Here is a 12,550-nt window from a genome sequence, read left to right on the forward strand (position 1 = left end):
TGACACAGTTATACTGACCTAACCCCGTAGCGCAGACAGCGCTATGTCCATGGGACAGCGTCTCCCGTCAACACAGCTACAGCCTCTCCGGAATGTGGATTAACTATGCCGATGAAAGAAGCTCTCCCATCGACACAAGAGCACCTTCACTTGAGCACTAAGTAAAACAAAACGAATAGAACATCATAATTCTTATTAAGTCCGTAACACTCCAGATCTTTCAAGCACTTTGGAAACAGGAAGATTGATTAGCTCCTAACACCTGTATGAATTGTTCAGGTATTCACAATATTATCCCTGCTTTTCAGATGGGAAAGTTGGGGCACAGAGAGATTGTTCACCCATGACTGGCACAAGGCAGCAGAATAATTATAATAATGCCTAACTCTTCATCAGGAGATCTCATCACTTTAAAAAGGAGGTCAGTATTGGTCCCTTTCCGGTGCCTCAGTTTCCCTAGCTGTAAAATGGGGGTAAGTGACTTGTCCAAGGTCACCCAGCTGGCCAGTGGCAGAACTGGGAATGGAACCCAGATCTCTAGTGTTGCAATCTAGTGCTCTGTTCACTAGGTCACACTGCCTCCCCAAGGATTAGTGCTCTAGAGCCCCGGTTTACGCTCACTTCTGTAACCAGCTCTGTGCAAGGTGACCCCTGCACCCTTGGGGATCTGCTGGCAGGATCATCACCTAGAGATCCATTCTGATCCCTGCTTTCAGAACCGTGCTCAATGGACGTGACACTTCGGGGGTCAGATTGGACCCCAGCTGTTCCCTTGGGTGGCTCAGTTCCAAAGCAGCCAACTCTGCCTTTCATACACTTGTTCCCTGCTCCTCACAAGGGGGTGCTGGGAGTGTTTGTAGCAGCAAACACATAAGATGCTGTGGCAGAGGAATGAGACAAAAACTATTCACCAGCCTTCAGCCCACCAGACACCTCTGCCCATTAGTGTCACAATGAGCCCCACCATGTTATCGCACTCGATACAGCTAGCACTTAACTTCCAGCTTCACCCAGGGTCAAACCCATCAGCTGGGCTGAACTTGCTGCTAGACCCCCACCAGCACCCAACTGATTTATTACTGCCATCAACAGCTATGTCAGGGGTAAATCCTCTGCCCCTGCCCAGCTCTGGGCCTGCATTCAGGAGTGTCCGGTGGTGCTGGAGGTAAAAGAATCCTCCCCCTTCACCAGCAGGCAGTATGAAGCCATTCTGTGGCCACTATGGCAGTATGCAGAATACATCACCAGTATCTTCCCCATCAAGGATGTGGGGCTCACCCCCCCGGAAACACTTGTTGCTCTCCCTCTCTTGGCCATTTTGAATAATCGTGTAACTGGGGTCAACTGCCTCCCATGCAACCCCTCCCAGCCTAGGGTCATGCTACAGGCTGTCTGCCTCAGTCTCCCCACTTGGACTGTTCAAATAAAATGTCCCTTCAGACCTTTTCTTGGTCAACAATACCCCTCTTTGAGGACTAGGGTTATTAATATAAAATGAACAGCAAATGAAACTCAACATCCCAAAACAAGTCCACACAACACAAGATTTCTCTTCCTCCTCTCAGACCTTCCTGCCCAGGGTCTCTGCAATCCCTCTTTTGGCTGGACAGGGTCTTTCCCAGGCATCCTCGCCTGGTCTCAGGGTCTTCCTTACAGAAGCCTTTCCAAACTCTGCTATGGATTCCAGAGCTTCTCCTCCTACCGCACGGCAGCTTTTCATAGGAGGATCACCTGAGCCCTTTCAGGTGTGGTGCATTCTGTAATCAGGGTTGGCTAGCTCAAGCTCATAGGAGACAAGCCACTCTGTTACAAATCTTATATGACATCCATCACCCTACTATGTAAGGTTCTCTGAAAAGTATGAAGTGGGTACAAAGCGATAGCTTCTCTCTTGCTTCCCCCACACACACCCCAACGAGCAGGGCCTGCAGTTTGGCATGTTATTTATTTAGTGTTTGCTGTTCTGACAGGTAGGCCAGCTCAGGGAAGAGGGTTTTGCATTTTGCTTGGAAGGTGATGGGCCAAGTGCATTGAAATCTTTCAAAATTTTGATGAAAGGTGGGGAAAATAGTGAATGGAATTTTTTATGACAATAGTTTTTGTCCTTTTTCCATCTAGCTCTAGTGTGGGAGTTGTGGCCTCACAAATATCTCTTCCAGGGGTGAGTTCCCGATTAGCAGGTCAGGTGAGGTGCCAGGAAAGAGCTGAATAATGAGGCCCAGCGATGTTACCTTTGCTACTTTCCAATTCTCAGGCATGTGTAACCTTTTATCCTAGAACTTCAACTAAAAATCACCTGTCAGACTCCACTCATTTCTTCCCTCTTAGCTGCCTGCAAAGAGACACTGTCCATTCAAATTTGGATTTGTGTGAAAAGATTTTACAAAACCTAAAGGCCAATAGAAATGTTTCTAGAGTTAAAAAAACAAACAAACCCAACAACTCTGGAACCAGTTGTGAAATAAATAAAACCTTCCCCTAAGGGTTTGGCAACCCAAACAACCAAAGACTATAAACAACAATGAAACTGACCTCATCGACTGTAACAGCCGAAGCTGAGAGAATAGAGCACAAATGGAGGGAAGTCATTTGACTTTTTACGATTCTCCCCATTGCTGTTTTTGTTAATAATTTGGGAAGAGCGTTTGTTCACAGTGTGTGACTACTAAGGGTTTGCTCCCAGGTTTCACTCGATTAAAATTTTTTGCCTGACTCTGGAGCAGATCCCAAGGTGACAGTGCCTCTTTAACCTTTGGCAAAGGCTGTTATCTGGCCTTTGCCTTGGGAGCAGCTAATCTCTGTTATTTCCTGTATCTTCGATGCACACCGTCTAATTCTTTCCTTCCCAGAGCAGGAATTAGGATCTCTGCTGCGGGCAGTTCACCATCCTTCCCCTCCTTGATAAAAAGAAAAGCAAAAGAATCAGCCATTTTCTTCTCTCCCCCCACCCTGTTGGCCCACAATCTCTTCTTTTTTTACTTCTGGTGAGTCAGTTTCCTCTCTTGCACTCCATCTGGTACGGATGCAGCTGAAGATTTTGCTATCGTCAAGAGGAATATTCTCAGCAATCCATCTTTCAGCATGTCAATTTTTTCCCCCACCTCCAATTATCTTTCCAAATTATTTTGGTTCATGTATGTGTGTGCGCGCATGTGAGATCTCCTTGTTGGCTAGTTTGTGATTCTCAGAAGCCTGTCGCTTGTTGACACAGGAACAGAGATTGCACAAGCCAGGATTACTCAGATGTCAGAGGGAAAGAGTTAGAGGGGACTGCAGAAAAGGGATATAAGGTTATGATGGTCTAGTGGGGAAAAAATGACCCCTTCCTCCATTTTGATGCTGTTAGCCAGGGTGATGTTCACCCCGGTGCAGAGACCCCGCACCAACTTTCTGACACTCCAGTCATGTCAAGAAGCAGAGTACTGGGAGGGGCAGCAACCAAGAAGTGGAATGCAAAAGCTTTTACACACACACACACTCTCTCTCTCTCTCTCTCCTGGAAAACCAGCATGTGTGAAATTAGAATCAGGCCCGCTTAGTTATTCATTCTGGCCCTGCGTCTGCTCCCCCTGAAGTGAATGGCAAAAGTCCCATTGACTCCCATGGCTCTTTTCACAAGGGCGGTGGTTGGGATTCCAAGGCTTGGATTCCCAACTTTCACCTTCTTTCCTTGCATTTGTTCTTTCAGCAACTGCCATCAAGCATTAGCCCCAACCACATGGCCCTGGTGTCCATGTCCACGGCAGCCTGTGGGATGCTGCTGACCGCATAATGGACGCTGCATTTTCCTAAATGCACTCACACCATTACTCTCATGCCGTTCATGCTTCGGGTAGCACTTTGCGTTGATTGATTACGCAGAAAGTGCTACACAGCAAATGGCTGTTGCTCTAGTTGTATTATCAAAGTAAGTGCTGGACTTTTGACAAAAAATATAGCAAGAAAGCATTTCCTTTCAGCATTCTAGCCCACAGGGCTGGCTCATAGTTGCTCCATTGCTCTTTTGCATTGGATATGCCAGTGCAAAGAGACCACAAAGCAGCCACCTGCAAATGAATAATTCCTGGCACAAGAGCATGTCTGTGGGAACCACAGTGCTGGCAGAGCAACCCCTGCACCCTTCTAGCAGGAGACCCCCGTGCAAGGGAGGGCAGCTGGAGCATTCTTACTCTCCGGTTATTCTGTGCCATTGGCATGTCCGATAGCCTGCTAGCAGTGTTGGTTCGGAACTGTTTCCCTTACTGCCCTGGGTTGCAATCATGTCAGTTCTCATGAAATATGAGCGGGATTAAGCTAGGTCAATGAAAGACCATCACAAATAACCTGGGAGCTGCAGGAAGAGTTGCCAGTAATTCAGTGGGTGGTGGTTTATCCTTTATCAATATTGAGCCATTATCTCAGCATGGCAATAGGGGGCCCTACAGGGCCCTGAAATAATCCCATGGCACATTTTGCAATAGTGGGGTAAAGGGATCATCCCAGGTGTCCTGCCTTTATTCCAGTCTTGGGTAACGACAGCACATTCAGCATACCTAAAATTCCCTATGCAGTTTCATTTGGATATAGGATCCTCAGTCCTGCTGACTTCAAGATATCAAAAATGAGGAGCTGGACCCCCCAAAATCATAAGGGTTTTTTTTTTTAAAAGACCATGTTGTGTTTTTTGGTCCCTGCCCATCCCCAGCGCAAGAGACAAGTGTATGAAACAATCCGTGTTTCCCACTCTCCCAGATTTATTGAATAAGGTGATTCTGGCCCCAGCGGATGGAGCTCTCACCCTCATGTCTGCCAGTCCCCTGCCCAACTATTAATTTCGCTCCTCCTTTGCCCCCACGTCCATCAGTTCAACCCCCCCACCAGTTCAGCTCCCCCAATCCCCACCCCATTAATTCTGCCCCCATCAGTTCAGCCCCCTACCTCCCCTCTGCTCCTCCTGGGGCTCTCCACCCCCCTTTCCAGGCAGGGTCCCCCCACCCCCTCCAGGCTCAGGGGGGCAGCTCCAAGGGCTCTTCATCTCCCTCTGCCCCTTCCCAGGCCAGGTGCTGCAGGGAGGGAGAGGGGAGGAGCAGAGGGACTGTCCTGACCCCCTTGCCCACAGGAGGGCAGAGGGGAGGAGGGGGCAGACCCATGCTAAGCTGTTGGGCTCTTTACTTCCCCCTCCCCTCCTGGTGGCTATGGGGAGGGAGAAGGAGAGAGAGCTCTGCCTACAGCAGCTCCAATTGGCCTTTCTGCCCCAGAAGGCAGGCACGTTGGGTGGGCAGCATGGACCCAAATTCTCTAGAGGGCCGGAGCATCTTGCATTATTGAGAGACTGGGTCCAGCCCCGGCCCAAATCCCGCTGGCTTCTTCTCCACTTCCTGCCCTAATCTGTTGGGCAGCATTGTTGTGCGCTGTCAGATGGAGGGCATGTTCCACCCTAGAGGGGACTGCATGGCAGCAGGAATGATCTGGCATCTTATACATAGGGTGTAGAAGCCCTGACTCACTGATGACGCTCTCGCTCAGTGCTGGGCGTGGCATAGCAGTTTTTTCCTCTGTTCGTGCCCAGATGTTGGAATGTTTAGCTGTTCTAAAAGGCTTAGAATCTGAACAAAGAAATGAATGTTCATTTAGAGGGGCAGCTCAGCTCCCCCAAAACACACTCCAGGCCTCAGTTGATTTCTTTGCTCTTTTTCATTAGTGCCATTACGCGTTCCCACTCACCAGGCTGATTGAGATGCTGGCAGCTGTGCTTTCTAGCCAATCCCCAGTAGCAAAATCCAGCGTGTCTATGTCGGACGGGAAAGGAAACAACCATGGAACAATATACATTTAAGCTACCCTCCGGGGGAAGGGTGATACGGCTTGTGTTTTACTCTCTGTTGCACCAGGAATGGCGTGACAGAAGGAAACCGCCGGGTGGGAAACCTGGCCTTGTGTCTTCCCATTCTCTTCGGCAGTGTTTCCCAAACTATGGCCGCCGCTTGTTCAGGGAAAGCCCCTGGTGGGCCAGGCCAGTTTGTTTACCTGCCGCGTCCACAGGTTCGGCCGATCGCGGCTCCCACTGGCCGCGGTTCGCTGTTCCAGGCCAATGGGGGCTGCAGGAAGGGAGCCAGCACGTCCCTCAGCTCGCACCGCTTCCCGCAGCCCCCATTGGCCGGGCACAGCGAACCGCGGCCAGTGGGAGCTGTAATCAGCCGAACCTGCGGACGCGGCAGGTAAACAAACCAGCCCGGCCCACCAGAGGCTTTCCCTGCACAAGCAGTGGCCCTAGTTTGGGACACACTGGTCTCGGGGTTTGGTTAAAAAAGCCGAACCAAACCTGCTAAGGAGCAGAGAACAATTGTTCCTGGCCACATGCAGTTCTGGAAATGGGTTTTAAGGCCACACATTTGCCAGAGATGACCTAGCCAAAGAGGCTGCAGTCTCACTGTGTCCTTCACGTTGATAAAGAAATACACAGACAATTGCTTCTGCTATAACTTGGGGCAACCAATTTGCTCCCTGAGGGCCCTCAGAGATTTGCTCTGTCTCTCCCTGATAGTTTTTCATTCTGCTCTTCTGTGCAGTCTCTGGTTTTCAGGAAAGACCTGGATTTTTTTTATTATTATCTGGCTTAATCCAATTTTTCAGCTGGGGATTGACTGAGATACAGAGAGGTCAAGTGACTTGTGTGGGGTTGGAAACTGAGTCAAGTGACTCAGATGGGAGGGGGAGAGTTCAGAACTTGAGCAGAGAAGCCTACAGCTTGTGTAGCTGTGCTAGGCAGTGCCTTATTCCTCCGTCCCCCCTCTCTGCACTGACAGTGTGTATCCCCTCCTCTGCACCTGCTCCTGCAGTTGAGAATGTAGGAAGGAAGCAAAGATGGGTCTAGACCGGCACCCGGGAGCAGGCAGCCTGGAATGCGGAAAAATTAGGATCTCATTTTGCTCTCAATCCTGCTTCTAGGAGGAAGCAGGGACCAGAGGCTATGTGGCTGGGTTATGGTCCTTAGGGTTGAAAGAAGGGAGTTTGAGGCTTGGGGAAGAGGGCTTGGGGAGAGTTGAATCCTTTTTCCTTAGGGTGTTCCCTGATCATGTTCCCCAAAGTTTTCTCTCAAAGGGACAACCCCAGGGAGGAATTCACTGGCAAGACAGCTATGCAGGAGAGAGAGCGACTGCATGGTACCTGTTCAGCTGTAACTATGAACAGAATTGACATTAGGCTTCTTGGATATACCACTGATACTGAAGTAAGGAGCATTCCTTGATAGCAAGGATGTTCCGGAGGCAGTGTGGTCCTGTGGATGCGGCCAAGGGCTAGCAGTAAGAGGTAGGGTCTTTTCCTGACTCTGCTACTGACCCCAAGAGGCCAATCTCTGTTGTGCTAAGGCCCCTTTACATAATACTGGTGCCATAAAGGCACCTGTAAAGGGCAGACAGGCCCCAAGAATACCCCCTGCATGAGGGACCTTTCCCATCAGTGGTGAACAGCCAAAATGGCCCTGTGCCAGCCCCTGTGGTAAGGGTCACGTCAGGACTGAGGAGGAGACATGGCCAGAGGGCACTGGCTGTTCTCTGCATCTCAGGGCCCACGCGAAGCCTTGGTAAGAAGAGTGTGAGAGAGATGAACTGGGGCCTGAGGCTCCTAATCTCCTGCTCAGAGCACTGGCCTTCTTTTCTTCAGCTGTTTCCTGGGGTATGTCTACACTGCAATAAAAAGCCTGCGGCAGTGCATCTCAGAGCCCAACTGAGGGGGTTCAGATCTAGACTCCCGTGAGGGGGGGAAAGGTCTACACTGCAGTTTTATAGCCCTGCAGCCCGGGTCCTGGAAGCCCGAGTCAGCTGACTTGTCACAGGTCTTTTATGGCAGTGTCGACATACCCATGGTGTATGGCCCTGACATGCAGCCTCTCTCTCTGTTCATTGAACCCCCCCCAGCCCCAAATGCCAACATGAGTCCCTGACCTTTCCACTTTCTCCCTCCCACCTCTCCCTGCACCCATAATCCGGACTCCCCTCCCTCCTGTCCTATACTAATCCAATAAACCCTCAGTAAATCCTCTGTCTGCCGCTGGCTCTTTCCCTGTTCCTTCTTGGAGTAAGTCTGGGCGGGATCCTCTCTCTCGGACTCCAGTGCAGCTGGTGAGGGGCTGCTGCTTGCATTGCTTCAGTTTTGGTCCTGGCTCAGGCATGCCTCTGCAACAACTAATGTTTGAGCCCCTGGAGCAGCCCATGTGCCCCAGTGGAGGCCTTCTGAAAATGCCATTTGGATGCACATCCCCCCACATCACACTGCCTTGGTGCCCTGACAACTTGGGTGTAACCAGTTACTAGCTTTGAAAAGCCCTTGCAGGCTCATCTCCAGTTGAAACCTCTAACTGGAGGCACAAATGGTTGGAGCAGCTCGTCAGTGTTGGAAAAAAATTAGCATTAACCTTGTATTCAGTTTTTGGCTGTGTGTGTGTTCTCTCTGCATGCTGCGCTGGCTCTGGCCAGAGAGCCCGTACAGCAGGTTCCGATCGAACTCTCCCGAAAACCACAGACTCGGTTTGTACAGTGGACACTCGGCCAGGTTTATTGACCATGAAGCACGGTCCTAGCTCCCCGGATCAATATCTACAGTTACACTAGCACATGTATGCTTGTGACAATGGATGTGGTTCAGTGAATGACGGGACTTTCCATTTCCCGCCTTGGGTGGACAAAGACACCTGTGACCACTCTTTTACATACTGATACAAACAAGTTATATATTGCCTCTCTGACATGGTTAGTTACCACCCTTTATCTTGTATAAGTAGGTTTGATCAAAACATCTCTAGCCAGCACCCTGTCATCCTGACCTTACCTTTCAGAAGGGTCAGTGTGTCCCTGAACCATCTTGGGAGAGTGTGTTTATATCATAATCTTGTATCGGGGTGCTCTGCAATGGGTTTACATGAGTGTCCTGTGCCTAGCACTTCTTAGGAGGGTTTGCATTTTTGCAATACTAGCCCTGTTCTTGCCAAGTTCTGTGAGCTTGCAAGTAGGTCTGTGTTGTAACAGGGCCTGACTTTTGCTCATAGCTTGACTCTCGCTAACTTTCCTTTATATCAGCAGAGCCTGACTACTTCCGTTCAGGCCTTTGGCCTCATACCAGGCCCCTTATACCAGGCCTCATGTCTCAGGCTCTTTCTTTCTACAACAAACCTATTTGTGCCTTAGTCCAGGGATCAAATGCTTTGAAATCCTTAGATAGAAGGTACCAATTATTATTATTACATATTATTTAGCTTATTGTAGAAAACCGATACCACTGGCTCTAGGGGGAGGACTAGAGAGAACCGACCAGACTTTCCCATCTTGAAGTTCTATGCGGCAAATAGCCTAGTAAGGTCTTTTAGAAAGGATGAGCAATGTGAAATTACAAGGACTGTTGATCCTCACACGTCAGGGTAATAATACCACCTAGCCCTTCTCTCACACTTTTCAACAGTCGATCTCAAAGCGCTTTAAAAAGCACATCAGAATCATTAGCCCCATTGTACAGATGGGGAAACTGAGGCACAGAGCAGGGTAGTGACCCAACAGCCCAGCAACAGAGCTGGGACTAGAATCCAGATCTCCCAAGTCCCAGTTGTTTCGGATAAATCAGCCTGTGGAAGCTCAGAGCACAAACCTGTTACCTTTGGCTCAGGAAAGCAGAAGCAGAAAGTGTATCCAACTTCTCTGGTGACTTTGAGACATACCACAGGATGCACTATTGTCATCCCTCTTCCTCAGTGTCCTTACGGGCTCTTAAGGAAAGTAAGATCCTGATCCAGCTTTAAGTCAAGTCATTGGGACGACTTAGGTGTTTAAAGTTACACACATGCTTAAGTGCTCTGCTGGCTTGGGGCTTTAGCAAGAGATATGGTACAGCTGCAATGCTTTTAGTGTGCTGATGACATTCAGTCTAATATCTCTGTCTCGCCCAGCTCACAGAGTGCTTCTGAGAATCGAGATAAAAGGGAGGTGATGATGATGTGCTGGGAGGAAGCAAGCAGAGAATTTGGCGGAGGTTTATGTCCCTCGCTTGTAACTGACGTTCACAGTCTGGGGGGCTGGTTACATTCCCAGTGGCTCCCAGATGAACAAATAGCCTCAGTAGCCAGGGTGGCTGTTTCCCGTTTGTATCTGGTTACAGCACTGTGTCCTTTTCTTTCATATGTGGGAATCTCATTGCTGAAATCCACTCATTGCCTCTGGATTGGACAACTGCAATGTGCTCTAATTGGGGCTACCCCGAAATTCACTCACAGGCTAATGCTAGTGCAGAACACATCAGCTCATTTGTTAAATGCCATCGCTCATCCCAATCACACCGCACCAGTGCTCTGTGATCGTCGCTGGCTGCCGTTTAAGGTATTGATTTTGACCTATCAAGCCCTAAATTGCCTGGGACCGTCCGACCTGAGACACCTCTCTCCCTGTGCCACATTGCCTCAATTGTGACCAGCGCGGAGGTGCTCATGTTGGAGCCCCGCTTTGGTTTATGGGCTTGTCTACATGGGGACATGCAGGAAAATTAATCTGAATTAACTACAAGTGTGAATTTGAAGGGGCTTAATTAAACTGCATTCAATCCCTGTGTGGATGCTGCTATTTAGAATTAAAGCGGACTTAATTTGGAAGTGAATTAAGATAAAGTGAATTAAGGCCACTTTAATTCTGAATGAAGGTTGTTCACACTGTGGTTAATGTGGTTAACTAATTCACTTCAAATTCACACCTTCACTTAATTCAGATTAATATTCCTGGATGTTCCCATGTAGACAAGCCCTGTAAGGGAGGGGACTGCTGGCAGGTTGTTTCTTACGCGGGCCCCTCCATTTTGGAATTCACTTCCTCTCAGTCCCAAGTAGCCCCGGATCTGCGGCCTTTCGAAATGTGTTTGAAGAGAACTGAGGCGCTTGTGAGAGCGTGGGGGTATTCCTTTGGGAGACTCAGGTGCGGGGACGTGACTGGCTGTTATTTTGTGATCTCCTGTTTTGTTTTTTGTTATTCATTTGGATTGTATTTTTGATTAGCTGGCAAGGCCTAAGCAGGTCAGGTGTCTAACTCCCATTGATGCCAATGGGAGTTAGACACTTAACACACTGAGGTGCTTTGAAAATCCCTGTAGGTGCCTAGCAGCATCCTTAGGTGCCTGAATCCCTTGGACAGTCTGGCCCCTAGACCCAGGTCAAGAGTTTTTCACAATCTGAATGTGCCACAAATTAATAATACCGTCAAGAAGACCAAAATGATAGGGTTTCGGTTTGAACTGTTTGAGGCAGGCTGGGCTTTTTGTTTTTCTCATCTAAAACACACCAAGTAGGCAATGCAAATAAGAGACCTGGCTTCCCCCACTCCATTTTTCAACTCAGGCGGACAAATACAGTAGGACAGGACTATTTAAAAGACAATTGATGTAACCGATGGCAAACAATATTCGGACTGTAAGGCTTGGCCAAAAGATGAGCAAGAGAAGGTGATAACCATAACTGCACAGAAGTGTCTGACCAGCATAGATTTCAAGGAGGGAGCAGGATTATGTACTGAATTTCCAATAACAGGGAATAAAGGGAAATTTAGATTGCATTTTAGGAAATATGTCCTAGTGGTGTGAGCTGGGGGAAGTTCTATGGCCTGTGATATACAGAAGGTCAGATTAGATTCTCCTAATTAGCTCTTCTGACCTTAACAGCTATGACCTATCAGGCTGTACAAGAGTCTTGCAAAGGAAGCAGTAGAAGCCCTATTGCTCAGGACACTTAGCACTGGAAAACACTGCAGGGAACAACCTTCCACCAGACACAGGGATGGGCTAGGAAAAACCTAACAGGTCACTAATTTCTGCATGATTATTAGCAAGGGCAAAGAAAGTGTCATGCTGTACGCGGAGAGGATAGAAAGACTTTATCAGACTAAGTCCGAGGTCATAATCTGGGCTTTACCGGGGCCATTTTTATCAAGGTTTAGTTTCATTTTGGTTCAGAGAGGGGTCACTGTTCCAGCAAATCTATTTTCTGAAGCCCTTGCGGCGTCGGAGTCAGTATGGTACAAAGGAAGGGCCCAGTTTTGGAAGGTGCTGAGTGTACCCAGGGTGGTGCTAGGCAGAGCCCGTTGGTGTTAGAGGGAGTGCAGGGAGCAGAGCACTTTGCAGGAGGCTGTCAGCACATTGATGGATCAGGCCTGAGAGAAGGGATTTGCCCAGGGAGGTTGTGGAATCTCCATCATTGGAGATTTTTAAGAGCAGGTTAGACAAACACCTGTCAGGGATGGTCTAGATAATACTTAGTCCTGCCATGAGTGCAGGGGACTGGACATGAGACCTCTTGAGGTCCCTTCAAGTCATAATTCAAATTTCTATGAAATAAGGTAGATGGCTTCTTAGCAAAAACTTAACTCCTGCCCAATGCACATTATCACTTCATGGCTGGCAAAGCAAGGAGTGTTTACTAGTGTTCATAAATACCTCATTGTGCACTCAGTCAACTTGGAAACTCTGGGCCCTCTGGGCCCAGAAAGGATTAAGCCACTATTAAGACTAAGATCTGCAGTTAAAATGCCTGGGATAAAATTACAAA

At 48.7% G+C, this 12,550-nt stretch overlaps 1 protein-coding gene across 3 annotated transcripts in view; it reads left to right on the forward strand.

The window, feature by feature from the left end:
* Window positions 1–12,550, forward strand: part of JPH3 (junctophilin 3) — a 150,527-nt gene that overhangs the window by 18,911 nt on the left and 119,066 nt on the right. The window lies entirely within an intron of this gene.

This window comes from Caretta caretta, chromosome 12 (genome assembly GCF_965140235.1).
Source record: "Caretta caretta isolate rCarCar2 chromosome 12, rCarCar1.hap1, whole genome shotgun sequence".
Lineage (NCBI taxonomy): Eukaryota > Metazoa > Chordata > Testudines > Cheloniidae > Caretta > Caretta caretta.